This window comes from Erythrolamprus reginae, chromosome 5, assembly GCF_031021105.1.
Source record: "Erythrolamprus reginae isolate rEryReg1 chromosome 5, rEryReg1.hap1, whole genome shotgun sequence".
Classification (NCBI taxonomy): domain Eukaryota; kingdom Metazoa; phylum Chordata; class Lepidosauria; order Squamata; family Dipsadidae; genus Erythrolamprus; species Erythrolamprus reginae.
This window is the reverse complement of record NC_091954.1, coordinates 79,831,051-79,848,728: the sequence shown is the minus strand read 5'-3', so window position 1 is coordinate 79,848,728 and position 17,678 is coordinate 79,831,051. Positions and strand designations below refer to the sequence as shown.

The window sequence follows — 17,678 nt, the reverse complement described above, 5'->3', positions numbered from 1 at the left end:
AGCCAGCAAATTCTTATAGCCATGAATTCCGGAAATGACAGCACTTTCCTTTTTCTCTGTACCTCTGTGCAGCATAGGAACTGATAATAATACAGTTGAACTGCATATTAATCACTATTGTATATAGTCTATTACTTTCTAGCATCACTAGTATACCTCCGAAACTCAGCTCTCCAGATATCAATGCTTTATTCAGTGGCTTGTTACTGAGCAGTAGTCTCACAGATGGAACTAAGATTTTGCAGACAAAAATTAAACATAGGAAATCTACGTCATAAAATGAGCACATAACAGTATATAAATCTATGCTGTGAGGTTATTCTGGACTCCCTCCTGTCCTTTTGTGTAGACATTCTCAAAACAAGCTTGAGATGTCTAGCACCTGATATATATTGACATAATGACATTTTCTGGCCTGGAAATGCTGTTTCCTACCTCACTAGTTTCATTTCTTACAATCACATAAGAGCAAGCCTTGAAAACATTGTGGGCAAGATCAAGTTTAAGGAATTGAAATTATGAAGTTGAGATCCTACTTTAAGGATAATTATGCAAGCATATTAATATAGTACTTGTGCTGAGGTATAACAAGTTCTTCCTGTAAGTATAAACCATCCTACAATTTGAAGTAACAGAGAACAGATGACAGCTATTTTTAACATGTTGAGGATAAATTTCAATGAATGTTTTTGCCACTTTTTGTAGATAATGATGTGCTATTTTGAGACTCAGATGAGGGCTTCTCATTATTCACTTCTTTAAATCAGCCGGCCTTAATATAAGAACTAAGTAGTGCTTCCAAATAAAATGTACTTGAAAAAAAGTCACATTTATAAGCATCTGTTATTATCTACTATTAATGTACTGATATGGTACCAGAACTTTCTCAACTCAAACTTAGTAAGTTATCTAACTTGGGTGAAGATTTCACCTCTGTAGACTGAGAAAGGAATGAAACTTACGGTACTGAGTATTGTAATAGCTTCTCACTCATATACAAAGAAAACTAAGAAAAAATTTAAAAAGAAAGTATTACTTTTCTACTAAGTGCAAGTGATGAAACTGAGCAGAGGGGTTGTATTGGGTCAAATAACAAGACACAAATAGAAGTATGGTTTCCATTTTGAATTGAGAACTTAGGAAGCTCTCTTATATATATATTATATATAATGGTGTCACGTTTGAAATAGTCTCTTTTAAATGCTATTCCAAATATGTAGGTATTAGATTTGGTTCACCTGCAAGATGTGATTGAGCCATATTCTTGCTTCTATAACTTCAGGAATAAGTTACATATAAGGAATTAATAATACAGGCTTGTTTTATATTACTATGCAGATAGAATCTTGAACACGGGATGGTTTCCTTAGCTTGCTTTGAGTGTAGTTCAGGATTTGTTCATTAATTCTGTGGGATAGAGCAAATATATAGCCTGGGGCAGGATCAAAAATAATCTCTTCCTATAATGGTATTTTCAAGTTCTATTATTTTTTATATTGTCAAAGACAGATGCATATAATCCATCCATCCATCCATCCATCCATCCATCCATCCATCCATCCATCCCTATCTATCTATCTATCTATCTATCTATCTATCTATCTATCTATCTATCTATCTATCACTAGTAGACATTATAGGAAAATATCTATTTTAGTCTACAATAACTAAAGGTGAGGAAACTTGTAATATTTTTTCAGATATTAAGTAAAGGAATTTTATTTTTAATAAAGGCATTTTTTTAAAGAAAATAAAAAACTATCAGCTAATGCAGTGGTTTCCAAAGTAGCGATATCACCCCCTAGGGGGCTGTGGGATGACTTAGGGGGTGCTAAGAGGCAAAAAAGGCAGCAGGGGGGTTCTAAGAGGCAGGGAGATGTATGTGAAATGCACCCAGAATCATGCTATATCTTTCCATTAGGAGTTCTTCTAAACCAGTGTTTCCCAACCTTGGCAACTTGAAGATATTTGGACTTCAACTCCCAGAATTCCCCAGCCAGCGAATGCTGGCTGGGGAATTCTGGGAGTTGAAGTCCAAATATCTTCAAGTTGCCAAGGTTGGGAAACACTGTTCTAAACCAGTGTTTCCCAAACTTTTTCAGTCTACTACCCCCATGGTGCTACAAACTCATCTTCAGTGCCCCCCACCTCATTTATTTATTTATTGGATTTGTATGCCGCCCCTCTCCTGAGACTCGGGGAGGCTAACAGCAACAATAAAACAGTGTACAATAGTAATCTAATACTCATCCTCTTCAGGTGGGCATGGCTTGGTGGTCAGGTAACTGAGTGGTCATGGCCAACTTGTAAAATGGGGATTCAAGAAGGGGGATTCCTGACATAGAATTTATGGCTTATAAAATGATTCAAGGCAGCACCAACGTCTCCCTGCCCCACCAAGGTCCCCGCAAGCCCAGAGGCTGGTGGATCCCTGAGGCCGGTAGAGCCTCATAGGTGTGCGCCCAAATGCTTCCCAGACCTCAAAGCTCCTGGAGCCGAAGCCAGGAAGATGGCAGTGGTGATGGGAGGGGGGAACGCAGTGGGGTAGCGAAAATTTGCACTGAGGGATGTTGAAAGAAAATGTAGGGTGCCCACAGTGTGGCAGTAACATTTTTGGTAGCCCTTCACTGGCAACCACACTTTCTCCAGGCAATGTCCCCTGTCATGTGCCATCCTGAAGCGTGGTCTTTGGGATGGGGGGGGGGCTTGGCAGGGGAGGAAGAAAGTGTGCTGCCTGGAGACCCAGCAGATGAGCATGCCAGGAGGTCTCTGAGCCTTGCTAGGAAGATTAGCTGAGCATTTGCCAGGTCCAGGCCCACCCCTCGCTTTGGCTGTCTTCCTGGAAGCTTTCAGGAAGTGGCAGTGGGCAGAGCTAGGCAGGGCAGAGCCGCCGGTGCAGCATCGCCTGGCAAGAAAGGCTGGGGAGAGAGTGGCCTTGTTCACAATGCCTTGGGGTGGATGGGCTGGAAGAAGCAGGTTGAGCAGGGCTGGGGCAGCACAGCCCATTGTCCTCTTTCCATCCTGGACAGCCGTACAACTACCCACCGCCATTCCCCTCTCCAAATTGCCCACCCTGTTTCTGCAAAGGCAGAGCCCTGTAGAGGGAATCTAAAAAGGGGAGAGGGTGCTTTAGAAAAGGCCTCCTTCCATCCATGCCTCCCATGCCAGCTCCACAGGACTAGGAGCTCTGGAGAAGCTCACTGACTTCCAACCCAACACCGCTGACCAAGTTCTCAGAGTGGCACCTGCAGTTGGCTGCGTTGATCCACAAAGAGAGCAGGCAGCTAGCCAGATGAGAAGCCAATGGGCTGCTTGGGAGCCCCAAGTGCCATGGAGCCAGCATGGGTGGAAGGCAGCCTTATCTACAGCATTCTCCTCCCCTCTTTGGATCATCCTACAAGGGAGGTCTCTGCCTTTGCAGAAATGGGTGGGTACATGTGCAGCAGGCCCGGGACATCTGCTTGCTTTTCTGCAGCCCCTCATAGTGGCCAGGCACTGGCCTTAGAAGGCAAGTGGGTGTGGGGGACCACTGGGAAGGCTGTGTGGAAGGCCGTCAAGCATGGCAGGGCTGCAGGGAAGGGAGTAAGGTGCTACCTTCTTTCCCTACGGCCCCAACATGCTTCCCTGCCTTCCACACTGCCTTTTAGCATCCCTTGCTACTCTCTTGCCTTTTAGTGCCCCCTGCATCCCCCTTGCCTTTTAGTGCCTCCTAAGTCATCCTGCATCCTAGGGGGCTGTAATGCTCACTTTGGGAATCTACTGGGGTTTTTTTTCCAAGTAGATAATGTTACATTATTTATGAATAGATAAAGAGCATTTTCCTAATCATATATGAGCAGCATTTTCCTATGCATATACAGTATAAGAATGGGTAGCCTAAATATTTTGGGGCACTAAATAAAAATAGGGCAAAGCTTTCTTGGTTTTGGAAATTTTTAGTATGCCTCTTACAGCCACCAACGTCCTTGAAAAATGAAATAAGGGTGAAAGTCCATTTAGCTATTGTGGCTTCTTATATATTGTAAAGCATCCAAGTTTCTCTCAAATAGTTCTTAAGAATTTTTCAAAGGATTGACTTTGAAGCTTGCTATTTTACCTGCTGCACTTTTTAAATCCACTTGAGCAGAAACATATTACCAAAGACTGACATAGAAATAAAAATATCTTCAAAAGTAATGGAAGCGAGAGGGTTGGAAGAGTTAATTCAAAATGGATGAAAGGACTTTTAGAAATCTCTACTATTGACTATTTCAGTTCTAAAAATGTTAGTAGTGATAGAATGGAGCCACAGCTTCTCAATACTAAAATAGAACTGTTGATTCATGAACCATGCAAAAATATTTTTAAAAATAAAAGGTTTTCAGACTATTTTCTGATGAATTTATATATGGGTGGAAGGATGGATATTAATACTTAAAATCATTGCAAGATAATCAATCAATTGCAGTAAATCAAAAGACTTGGAACAACCCGTTTATTTGGAAAACTTACAATAGCAACAACTTTGGTACCACCACTTTTTTAAAAGATTAAGAAAGTAAGATTTATCAGTGGTTTAAAACCATGATTGTATTATAGCAAGGTGTAGGCCTCTTCAAACAAGTCGCTGGAGGGCATGATTCCAGACTGATGAAGATTTAGCTCTTAACTATTCTTCATTCATTGTTCTGGCCATCTGCATTGTTCTGGCCATCTTCCTAACAAGGAAGGTGTTTGTTGAGATAGAATGTGTTATATTTTAGTTATAGAATGGTGCTAAAATGATGCTAACATGTGGGAACTTAACACCAGAACTATTATTTCACTGGAAAACATTTAAACTGCCAAGAACCCAAACACAAATAGGCTTGAAATGAAAGCAAATTTATTGGCTAAACTCTTATTTTCTGTAAGAGATTTAGAGTGGTTGCTTTTTTTAAAAGGAGTGTGATATTGTAGTATAAAAATTCCGCATAAAAATTGATTTTAAAAAACCACCCCAGGATGCTTGAGTAGGACAATTCCGGAAAAAGAGGTAGCATCTTATGGAAAACAAAACAGCGCACACCTTTTTTCTCCCCTGAAAAATTCGACAAATTCTCCAAAGCGCAGACATCAAGGAACTTATTTTATTTTGTTTTGTCACGAACATATTGGTGGTATACAAAGATATATTTGTAAGGGGCGTACATAAGTGCACCAAAGTGCCTACGGTCCCATCCTATAGTCTCTCCTATATCTTTTATCTCTTCTATCCATTATATCTCTTCTATCTCTTATATTTTCTGCTATTCTGTCTAGTTATATTTTACTCCTATATTTCTCTTCTATACTCTTTGATACATTCTACTCGTATATATCCTCTATTATTGTGTATTATTGTGCATTGGACAAAACAAATAAATATATTTATATACTGTACATGATAATATAAGGGGCGTGCATAAGTGCACCAGCATGCCTTCCGCCCAGTCTCCCGTCCTAATGTTTCTTTTATTTTTTACTAGTACCTTGAATTGAATATTATTATATCTAATGTTTCTTTTCTTTTCTTTTTCTTTTCCTCTTACTAGTACTGTATCATGTATATGAATATTATTATATCTTGACATATCTCCGATATGTACTTGACAAAACAAACAAACAAATAAAATAAATAAATAAACATTAGGACAGGGGGACGGAAGGAGCACTTATGCACGCCCTTTTGATGGCGAGACACCATTTATTCACAAGGGGTTAAATAATGCAGCTCCCGCCCGTGTAAACTCTAGCAAAGAAGTGTGTGTACACAGACAGGAAATACAATCTGGGCCACCGCGAGACCAGTCCTGCTTGCCCTGCTGCAGTCTGCCTTTGGACTCGCGCTTCGTGTTTGGGTGGGCTTCCGCGCACGCTCCCTCGTTCTCTCGCGGGCGGGCTTTCCCACCCCCACCCCCTATTTCTTTCCCTTGGCGTGTAGGCTAAAGTGGCGAGGCGAGGAGGCGGGGAAGGGAGGGTTGGAAGAGAAGGGGCGTCCCCATCTGTTGTTAATTCTCCGGTCATTGGATTAGTAGCCCTCGGTGGATGAGATCAGCAAGATCAGCTTTCAGGATGGGGTGCTGGACTGGCTTTAGCTGCAGGCTCTTCCCATCTGGGCTGTCTGTGTCATAAAAGGGGGGAAGGGGGAGAGCCAGAAAGGGGCGTGGGGGGGGGGGGGAAGAGAGGCTGGGCAGAGAGGGAAGAAAGCCGAGCCATAAAAGCCGGAGGAATCTTTGAAGAAACAACGGCGAGGCAGCCGGGGCGGCAAAGGGCAGCCTACCCTGAGAGGCCACTTTTCCTTCTGAGGAGAGTTTACAGCCGGCAGTTTCCTGTCGGTGCGGCTCGCCTCGATTGTCTGCTCCAAAACGCGTGGACCACGCGAAGTCCAGAAACCGGCGCCGGGCCGGCACTGGAGGGAAGCGGACGGGCTATTTCTGCCGAGTTTTTGGTGCCGGCTCCCCCAACTTCCCCTCAGCCCAACGCGGTTGTGGTGGTTCCTTCCCGGCGTTAAGCTCCCAACTTTTCTGAGTTTGGGGCTCCGGAGCGGGAATAGCGGATTAAAAGCAGCAGTTGGGTAAGCAATAACGGGGTGTGGACGGGTTTTTCTCCACTTTTTTTTTTCACTGTCTTGTAAACGCCCCGAGATTTCCTCGCTGCTGATTCTGCTTCCCAAGTGGCTTGTCTTTCTCTCTGGATTTTAATGTGTGGGTTTCAAAAAGAATGAGGCGCTGAGTACATGCTATAAATCCCAAAACGACGCGGGATTGACGGCGAGATGCTTCATTGTTTTTATGGTGAGTGTCTGGAAAAAGTGACGGCTAATCGGGAATGGTTTACTCAGCTGCCTACAGGACAGTGTTTCCCAACCTTGGCAACTTGAAGATATTTGGACTTCAACTCCCAGAATTCCCCGGCCAGCGAATGCTGGCTGGGGAATTCTGGGAGTTGAAGTCCAAATATGCTGGCTGGGGAATTCTGGGAGTTGAAGTCCAAGTATCTTCAAGTTGGCAAGGTTGGGAAACACCGCTATAGGAAGTCAACATTTAATAGTGTCTCCAAAAAAATAATAATAATGCTGAAGCAAAACAATGCTTGGCTTGGTGATTAAAGAGCTGTTGCTAAAAATGAAACTCTTGGGTATAACTTCCCCGGTTCTTTGTAGATGGAGATTTCAAGTCTGGCTGAGCTTGGCTTGTTTGTATGAGGAATAAGTGGCTGGTTATCCCAGAACAAATGAGCATGCGGTAGGTTACATGCGGTGTCTGAAACCATTATGTTTTGCCAGGATGTTATAAACGGAGCGGAGACGGATTTTAATTTACCAGGCTCACTTGTTCTAAGAGATGCAAGAATAATTTCCAGTGATCAAAGCTTGCTCGATGAAGCACTTTGATGGTAGTGCTCTACATGTGCTGAGCCTTGTAAAAAGTAATGTAAATTCTAGAATAAGCATCACATTTCCTTGCTAAAGATGCTTCCCAGAACTGCTGATTTCTTCGCAATGTGAAGTTACTGGATTTTTAAGTACAAATAACTCATTTTAAAGTATATGGATTTTATATGGATTTTATATGTCCAAAGGTTATCAATTATTTTTTTAATCATAGCTTTGCTTAAAGTGATTAGACTAATTAACTTTGTTCCTTCGTTGTCCAGTCCTTGCAACAGTACTCCTTGTCCTGTCCTGGGTGGTACAAACTATTCCATTGTGAAATAATTCATTCAAAGAATGTGTTTGTAGAGTTGGGAAGAGGCCGCACTCGGCCAATGTCTTTTAGCTTCTAGCCATTTAACCTTTGTTTGGTCAATATATCTTGTTGCATTGTGGATACTGAAATGTTCTGTCTCTATTGAGAGTTGTATTTAATTTTACAAATAGAGGAGTGGAATTATATATTAGGGGGCAGTATATATGGGTGCCAGCATCAATAACTAGAGGTGGTGTGGATAAAGAGAGCTTCCTAAGTTCTCAAATTCAAAAATGGAAGCCATTCTTCTATTTGTGTCTTGTTATTTGACCCAGCACAACCCCTCTGCTCAGTTTCATCACTTGCACTTAGGAGAAAAGTAATACTACTTTCTTTTCTGGCAAGGGCACCGAAGCTTAATTTATTAATGCATCTGAGACTCACTGACTTTCTCAAGACACTGCTGAGGAAGAACAACAGAGTATGCATTGGAAGCTGTGAAATGAAACACCACATTTCTGCAGTAACTCTTTGTGGGAAACAATGGATTAGACTGAATGTCCACTGTTTAAGGCAGAAGTCCTATTGAATCTCATTATTTTGTCATTTTAACAAGCAATGCCCCTACCAGGAAATATTTGTATAGAAGGGTAAAGTAAGTTATTATGAAATGATATATTTTATAAATTTGGTACATGCCTATAATTTGTAAATAACTAGCAGCCTTGAAAGGAGTTCCCTTACGTATGTCACATAGGTATGTATACAACTCAACTAGTAAAGACAGAGGCTTGAAGCAACTGCAGTGCAGTCAAACTGTATTACCCATTTCAATTTCAGAAAAACCAATGGGACACATAAGTTATTAGTCACTGTTACTTCAAAGAAACTGACATAGATTACATCCCTCTTAGCTGGTCCACTGATCATGGTTAATGGTTAGATGGGTGTGTGTGTGTTGTATTTTAGACTTCCCAAGAAAACTTTTTAGTTTCAAATCCTTGTTAGCTTCCAAAATAAATAGCAGCCTCGTGTGGCACAATGCCTGCTGAGTGAAAACTGTCTCCTGCTGCTTTGTGGCAATACTCATTTATTCTCCAGACTTCTTGTGGTAGGGTAAGCTTAACATAATGGATTTTCCATGTATCAAGAACAGACAACTATTCCTGTCTCCCTTCCTCCCTAGATGCTGCTTGTCCCAGTTCTGTGTGTAGGTCACTGTCTAACTCTTTGAAGTGAAATGTTTGTCACACTCAGTCTTTCGTCTCCTGTTTACTGGTGTTCCATCTGCTGGATGTTGATGTCTCGAGGAACAAGAATTTATTTTACTATTCATTCAGCAACTCTCTTCCCATGTTCAGTTCTTGCAAATAATTCATTGCATATTTACTTACATTACATCCCTGACTGACTGGTTACAAGTGGCAAGCAAAATAGGATTGTCACAGACCAAAACTGAGAATTGTCTTTTGTTATTCTTGGGCATACCCCCCCCCCTTTATTTTTTTTGCTGGAACAGCATAAAGAACACAACAAGGTTGAATCTGAACTGAACTGAATTTAAAAGGCTAGTTTTTCTCATATTTCTTTTGGAAATACAGTTGTAATGTGGGTTTGCATTTTCTTTCTCGGATCATTTTAACAGCTATTTTTGAACACTTTAATGAGATCAGGATCTAGTGCATTGTTCAATAGAATTTATGTTTTAAAATAGCTTTCCTTACTTTTCCTTTTTTTTCTTTGAAAGTTCTAATTCTAGCTAGTTGTACTGCTGTTCTTTATTATCTTTTATTAACAGCCTTCTTCTAAGACAACAATATTACTTTAATGCAAATGCTTTTTAAACTAAGATCCTCAAGGTTTAGTTCTTAGCTTCTGAGGTAACACACTTGATGGAAATTGAATAATTGCTAGAGTTTCATCAATTTTCAAATGCTATTGGAATATGTAAATCCAGTTTGTAGTTCTGAAAAGTCAGTCTGAGTTAAGATAAATTTGGAAAAAGCCTACTTTGGGAGTTGTTAACAGTCATACTGACCTCATAGTACATAATTCATTAATCCAATAACTATCAATGCAAGGTTGAAGATGATTCATTGACATTTTTAAAGGCATATTTATTATATTACATATATACATATTTGTCAGCTTTGGTTCAGGCAGGATAAGCTGCTTCATTCATCAATATGGTCTTTACAATACATCTGAACATTATTTCTGTCTCTGTCTAGTAAATCTCCCTGTTCTACTATGAGTCTCACTATTCTAGTAATGAGTCTTCCATCTTACACTACTTCTTGCCCTCTAGCTGAATCATGTAGGTACATCTGCTGCTTTTCTTGGTGTTGGTTTACTAAGATTATTCCAAGGTAAACAGTCTGTTCCCAGAATATGTGGCCAGCAATTCCCTGTTGTTTTGTGTTTTTGTAATTTTGTGTGCATTTAAAGCCATTCTCGTCTGTAGATTCAAAACTGTCTTTCAGATTGTAGGGCGGCATTTGTTTGTCTACCTGGTACGGGAAAATATTTATCTCTGTCTTGGGGACAAAATAGATACAAACGGAAGTATATCAATGAAAAGGTACAATAATTTTCCATTCTTGTTCTAAACTTGATCAGGGAAAAAAGAATGTGTGCTCAAAAGCTAGAAAATTTTAGCATAAAACAATACATAAACAAAACATTAATTTTATACTAGTTTCTATGTATGAGGTGCAAGTGCACAATAATGTATCATGGTTTCAACTAGACTGTGCTTTGTACATATGAAATGAAATGACCATTACAATTAGAATTGGCCATTATCTTTATCACTACAGTCCTTTGTTAATGGGTTCCCAATGTGGAGTAAAATTCCAGTTGCAGATATTAAAAAATGATATATCCCACATGGAGGAATGGTCATTACAATTCTTACTACAAGATACTGCTACATGGTAAATCACCATTCCCAGACTTTCTGTTGTCCAGATATGTTGGACAAATTGTTCATGCATCATTGCCAGTATCCTTCCTGGATAGAGGACTATAATGGCTTAAAGTTCAGCTGTTGGGAAAGTTCCTTGCTGGAAAAGGCTGTGGAAAATTGTGTTTTGAGTTTATATTGTTGCAAGTTCAGACTGTATAATTTATGTATTTTAGTTCAAGTTAGACAAAAAGTCAATTTCTCCCTAATATTAAAACCCACATAAATCAACGAAGCCGCAGTATAATTTAAACTATTCAGAAGTTAATGACAAATGCAAAATGCATTGAACACACTGCAAGTCTCAGTCAATTTATATATTAAGTCAAAAGTTTTAGTTTTATGCAGTAAAACTTAAATTTGTAGCTTAAATTTCTAGGGTTCGGATTGAAACAAATTACAAGCCTAATCAATGTCTTTTAATAGTTAACACAACCTTCCTCAATATGGTGGTCTCCAGGTATGGTGGACCACACTCCCAGCATCCCCAGCATGGAAATATTAAAACATGATTTTCTTAAATATATTTCATGAAAAAATTATAATTCAGATAAATTGAGCATTAGTCATCTAATCAACTTTCTACTCCTTTCAGGATCCACTAAAATATCTACAATAGATGCTTACTTAGCCCCTCTCTGAAGGCCTTCAGCAAAGTACGATTCATCACTTCACGTGGCCCATAGCCACATAGCTCTTAGTGTCAGAAAGTCCTCCTATATCTAGACTGAACTTTATATCCTTGTTCTTCTAATGTGTTAATTCTGTTCCTTTTTTCTGTGATATTAGGCTTACTTTTTGTTCCATTAATGCAGTCAGTAGATACTGACTAGATAGTGAGTTTTTCCCTTCCCTAAACCAGATGGAATTTAATACAGAATATAATGTCTATTTTGAGAAATCTATTCAGGAACCTGAATAATTAAGAATTGAGAGCACTATGAAGCTCAGAGACCTCAGTGCTGTAAAAGAACTGACATTCTGTGATGGGGATCAGTTGCCAGCTGAATGAATTCTAGAATATTGCCAGGAAGAAAATCAAGAAATGACACTGCACTTGAAGTACATCTTCCTTTTATAACCAATCCAAATAGGAATTTTAGATTCAATTGTTGGAGTTAACCACTAGTTAATTAATTTAATGTAATGTAATTATTTTAGTTAATCTAATCAGTATTTATTTCTAAATTATTTCTACCTTTATTATAGGGTGATCTTTAGCAACCAAAATGGAAAGCTCTTTCTAACTTAGAACTTGAATCTATCTAGTTTGGTACTAATGTTTTTTTGGAACAGTCTGTCAGAAAGCAGATTGCAACTTAATATTTATTCAGAAGCTTGGAATCCCTTCTTGTCCTCCTTTCCCACAAAGTAAAACAAAGCACCTATTTCATGGGAGCAGTTCCATATCTTTTGGAAATTGCACTAAGCAACATATCCATGTTTTGCAAAACTTTATGCACTAGGAGACTCGTCATTGTGTTAAACTCTGGCAGTAAAATCTTGTACTTCCCTCTTCAGAATTAGGACATGTTAAATTTAGGGGGTTACTACCAGGTATATAAGATTCCAGATTTTGATAGATCATGTTTCTTGCACAATTTTAACTGAAAGCAGAGAAAAAACTCACTTTGGGGTGAATACTAAATATTTGTAGTGTTCATAAAGGCTGATAAGATTTGTTTGTTAATACACAAGTTGAAATTCATCTCATTGTAATTTGTTTTTTACTTTCTCAAGTCATTTCTTGCAGCAGTTGCCTGAAAGGTTATAACCTCTAATAGAAATCTGTAGCATGGGCAGATATTTAAATGTTCCAGATCATCTATCTATATCTCTTTCATGATGAAATAAAATCATTATGTATGAAATTGAAAATTTGATGGATATCATTTCTGCACATTTTATTCTTAAATTATAGAAGCATTTCATATAGCTATCAAGAAAAGTTGTAGGGCTATGTATGAGGGCTGCAAAAAATCTAGGTGACTATGAGATAATGACAAAAATAATACAGAAATATATCACTTTTTACTGCTATCTAGTGTTCATTCGGATTTTTGAAGCCCAGATATAGTAGATACAGACTTCCCCCCTGCTGGAATCTATTTTAAATTGTTCATTTTTTAAAAATGTTCATAGAATGAAAATGTTAGAATGGGGGTTGGCTGTCATCTAGGCCAGTGTTTCCCAACCGTGGCAACTTGAAGATATCTGGACTTCAACTCCCAGAATTCCCCAGCCAGCATTCGCTGGCTGGGGAATTCTGGGAATTGAAGTCCAAATATCTTCAAGCATTCGCTTGCTGGGGAATTCTGGGAATTGAAGTCCAAATATCTTCAAGTTGCCAAGGTTGGGAAACACTGATCTAGGCTACAGTTCTGCAACCTTTCTGGCTTTGTGGACTGGTATGAGGAAGGGAATGGTTCCGAGCGAGCAGTGGGAAAGTGTGCATGCACACATGCAGCTCCATTTGTGCAAGCAGTGGACAGGTGCACTGGCCATTCACTCAAATGGAATTGCACGCATGCTTGTCCACTGCTCATGAGCCTCGGTGGTGCAGTGGATAGAGTACAGTACCGCAAGCTACTTCTGCTGTTCACCGGTTGCCAGCAGTTTGGCCGATCGAATCTCAGTAGGCTCAAGATTGACTCCGCCTTCCATCCTTCCAAGGTTGATAAATGAGGACCCAGATTGTTGGGGGCAATATGCCTACTCTCTGTAAACCACTTGGGGCTGTGAAGCAGTATATAAGTCTAAATGCTGTTGCTATTACTAGGTAGAGTTGTGCACATGCTCACCTTACCACTTCTGTGGCCTGGTTCTGAATGGAGTGCAGCCCAGTAATGGGTCATGGCTTGGTAGTTGATTATCCTAATCTAGGCACAACCTTTGCCCAACCTAGGAATCAAGTAATTGCACATTCCTGCAAAAGCCTATCTGGTTTCTATTGAAATATAACTGACCATGTCTCAAGGCAATTAGTTCTATTGAAAAGTTTATTGGAAAAATATATATTTACCCAATATCTAAATGTCTTTTAAACTCTTTATTTTTGCCCTATCTTTTGGATCACTTTTGCCTTATCTTTTCCATGATAGCCTTTTAGATAATTCAAGACAACCACCTTCCCTTCCAATAGTTTTATCCAGCCTAAGCATACCCAATCTCTCAAAACAATCTCTCCTTTTTCCCTTCAGTTTACTAGTTCCTCCTATCTGGATATGTTCTAATTTATTACTTTACATTTCATTGCTGCATGTATGGCTATATTATTAGAACATATTCCCATATCTAATTTTGCCTATCTCTGTAATGGTCCATAAGAAGAACGTAGGGCGAGAAGCAGAAAAAACACAACCCAAGCAATGGTCTGATATAGGTATTCTAAGATGTTCTAAAGCATTTCTTCCAAGTCATTTTTGAAGTGTGCATAGCCTTAACATTTAGGGGTGATATCATTGCACCACTGATTGTTGATACCTTTACTTTATTGAGGAACAGGAACTTAAATATGAGGACATTTTTTCTTATTTTGAATTCTCTTTATGCTGGTTTGGACACTGTCTCAAACAGCCTGACTGAATTGCTTTTGAACCAGTTAGCTTCTGGTAAACATTTCTGAGAATAATGTTTACAAGAATTAGAACTTAGTATACCATTCAGAACTACTTGGAAAAAAGGGAGAATATAAATAAATTTAACACTCCCCACCCCCACCCCTTTGTTTCCTGCTCCCAAAGATGATGAAAAAAAATCTTTGCCTGTCAAACTATAAATTTAGTTTTCATCCAGCATGTTTCATTTCCCTCTACTAAAAACTCTGTTTGATTTGTCGTTTTATTGTAAAGCAACAAATCAACAAATTTGTTGCTTTATTGTAAATTATATTTTCTTTGCTTATTTAGTTTTCCTTATTCACTTTATATTCTTGGTTTTTTTTTACTCAAACAAGTATTTGACAATAAAACATACATTAAATTAACTGAAGCAGAACCAGGTATCTTTGTGTATTTTCTAAACACCAAGATGGTGATAGACAAAAACAGTTACAGAAAATGTATATTACATAATGTGGAAGCAATATGAGCAAAATGAGAAGGCCATTTTCTGCACGCTAAGTAATATGTTGAAATAAAAGCAAGACAGTTATTTCAAATATCTTTATATTCATGCACAGATTGGGTTTAGTGGTCTAGATCAGTGTTTTTCAACCAGTGTGCCCTGGCACACTAGTGTGCCGCGAGACATGGTCAGGTGTGCCGCGAAGCTCAGAGAAAGAAAACAAGAGAGACAGAAAGAAAGAGAGAGAAAGAGAAAGCAAGCAAGAGAGAAAGAAAACAAGAAAGCAAGCAAGAGAAAGCAAGCAAGAGAGAGAAAGAAAGAAAGCAAGAGAGAGAAAGAGAACGAGAAAGAAAGCAAGAGAGGGCAAGAGAGAGAAAGCAAGCAAGAGAGAGAGAAAGAAGGTGGGAGAGGGAAAGACATAGAGGGAGGTAGGGAGGGAGAGAGAAAGAGAGCAAAAAAGAGGAAAGAAGGAAGAGAGAAAGAGAGTTGGAGAGAGAGAAAAAGAGGCAGGGAGAGAAAGAGGGAGAAATAGAGAAAAAAGGGAGGAAGAGAATTTTTGTCCAATCTTTTTTTAGCCCCCCCCCCCCAATGTGCCCCATGGTTTTGTAAATGTAAAAAATGTGCCGCGGCTCAAAAAAGGTTGAAAATCACTGGTCTAGATAGTCCATTCAGCTGTTTTATTTGGTGATTTTATTCTCCCATTTAGATTTAGCTCCCATCAAACAATATTATCGGAGAGGCAGCCTTCTTAATAGTCAGATCTTAAGCCATTTAATGTTTTAAAAGTAAATATGAGCGCACCCAGCAAGCTGTGCAGATCATTTGGTCCTGGATTCATAAGACCCTAAAATTTTACATTGTAAAGTAGCTGGGCACCTTTTAAAGTATATTCCTAACTATGCCAACTGCAGATCTACTTAAACTGTCCAGATCTGTTAATTGAGTCACATAGGGGAAATGGGCATTATTAAAAATATAATGAATAAACTATATAAAATATAAACTATCTAAAAACATATAAAAATGACTATATAAAAGTAAATAAATAGAAACATTAAAAAATCAAGTAGTTTTGTCAGAATGACTCTTGCAATAAAGCATTGTCTTTTATGTATGGGCAACAACACGATAGACTATAAAATAAGCCAAGTTTGCAACACAATGAGCAATGGCTGCCGATCAGTTTCCGGTCACAATTCAAAGTGTTGGTTATGACCTTTAAAGCCCTCCATGGCATTGGACCAGAATATCTCCGAGACCGCCTCCTGCCGCACGAATCCCAGCGACCGATTAGGTCCCACAGAGTGGGCCTTCTCCAGGTCCCGTCAACTAAACAATGTCGGTTGGCGGGCCCCAGGGGAAGAGCCTTCTCTGTGGCGGCACCGGCCCTCTGGAACCAACTCCCCCCGGAGATTAGAACTGCCCCTACTCTTCCTGCCTTCCGTAAACTCCTTAAAACCCACCTTTGCCGACAGGCATGGGGGAACTGAAACATCTCCCCCTGGGCATGTTTAATTTATACATGGTATGCTTGTGTGTGTGTCTGTTAGTACAGTGTTCCCTCGATTTTCGCAGGTTCGAACTTCGCGGATAGCCTATACAGTACCACGGTTTTTCAAAAAATATTAATTAAAAAATACTTTGCGGTTTTTTCCTATACCACGGTTTTTTCCCACCCAATGATGTCATATGTCATCGCCAAACTAATAATTTTTGCAAATAAATAACAAAAAAAATAATTATTGTTAATAAATAATTATGTTTATAAATATCAGGATCACTAAGTGTCTTATTTAATGGTGAGTACCAGTAATAATGGTGAGTAAAAGGTTGTTAAGGGATTGGGAAATGGTAATTTAGGGGTTTAAAGTGTTAAGGGAAGGCTTGGGATACTGTCCATAGCCAAAAATGGTGTATTTACTTCCGCATCTCTACTTCGCGGAAATTCGACTTTCGCGGGCGGTCTCGGAACGCATCCCCCGCGGAAATCGAGGGAACACTGTATATGGGGTTTTTTAAATCTTCAAATATTTTAAATCTAGTCGGATTATTTATGATTTGTTCCACTGTTGTGAGCCACCCCGAGTCTTCGGAGAGGGGCGGCATACAAATCCAAATAATAAATAATAAATAAATAATAAAATGGGTCATCTTGCCTTATTTTTCCCCTGTAGGTAGTGGAAACCCCACTTCTTTTGAACACATAAACAAGTCACAGTTCCCATCTTGCTTGTTTTGTCTTTTGTTGACTCTTTTGAGCTTACACAATTAGAGGCTTGCAATCAGGTCCAGAATTAGCAGAACCAGAATTCCCCAATTTTCTATTCACCAGTACCCTTGATACTCTTGGTATTTAATTTTTGCTTTATTAAAAAGGTTATGCAGAATATGACATTATGTCTTATACAAAATAAATAAGGGGAAAGCTACAGAAAGAAAAAGATACTCCTTTGCAAAACAAAATATTGTTTTTGAATAATACTTTTCAAAGAGTATCTGTATAGTCAATTTAATTGCAATTCCCAGTTGCAGATGAATTCTATGCTTCTTCTGGTTTGGCCTCAAAAGTTAAACATTCCAGGCCCACTGAATTACTTGTTGAAATTTGTAATTGTGAAACAGTAAATCTGTAAGAGTAAATATGCATAAGATTATTGTGTTTTTGGATTATTTTATCATTTTGTAAGTCGGGGATGGGTAACATGTTGCTAAATTATAACTCATACTATGCCCTTTTATGTCTGGGGAACTCTGTAAATTTTAGTTAATAGAGTTTATGTTTATGTTCTATATTTTATCTCATAGTGGCAACATTAGTTTGGAGAGATAGAGATAGTGTCTTATAGCATTTACAGTTTTAAACTAGCTTAATTATAAATTGGTTTGTTCTTTTCCACAGAACAATCAGGATGGAATGAGAGATACTATGATCAGTAATTATAATTCTTAATGTGTTTGCT

General features: G+C 38.9%; 1 protein-coding gene and 1 long non-coding RNA gene across 4 annotated transcripts in view; one reads left to right on the top strand and one right to left on the bottom strand.

Moving 5' to 3' along the window:
• Positions 1 to 17,678, top strand: part of SPSB4 (splA/ryanodine receptor domain and SOCS box containing 4) — a 196,196-nt gene that overhangs the window by 108,350 nt on the left and 70,168 nt on the right. The window contains exon 1 of one of the 3 annotated variants that reach the window (XM_070754070.1): positions 6,189 to 6,574. The exons of 1 other annotated variant lie outside the window; for it this stretch is intronic. The gene's annotated coding sequence lies outside the window, so the exon portion shown is untranslated. Of the gene's footprint in view, positions 1 to 6,188; positions 6,795 to 17,678 lie in introns of those variants that run through there. One more of the 3 variants, XM_070754072.1, reaches the window with a different exon arrangement.
• The window catches only part of LOC139168482 (uncharacterized), a 33,138-nt gene that overhangs the window by 3,071 nt on the left and 12,389 nt on the right, over positions 1 to 17,678 (bottom strand). The gene's annotated exons all lie outside the window — the stretch shown is intronic.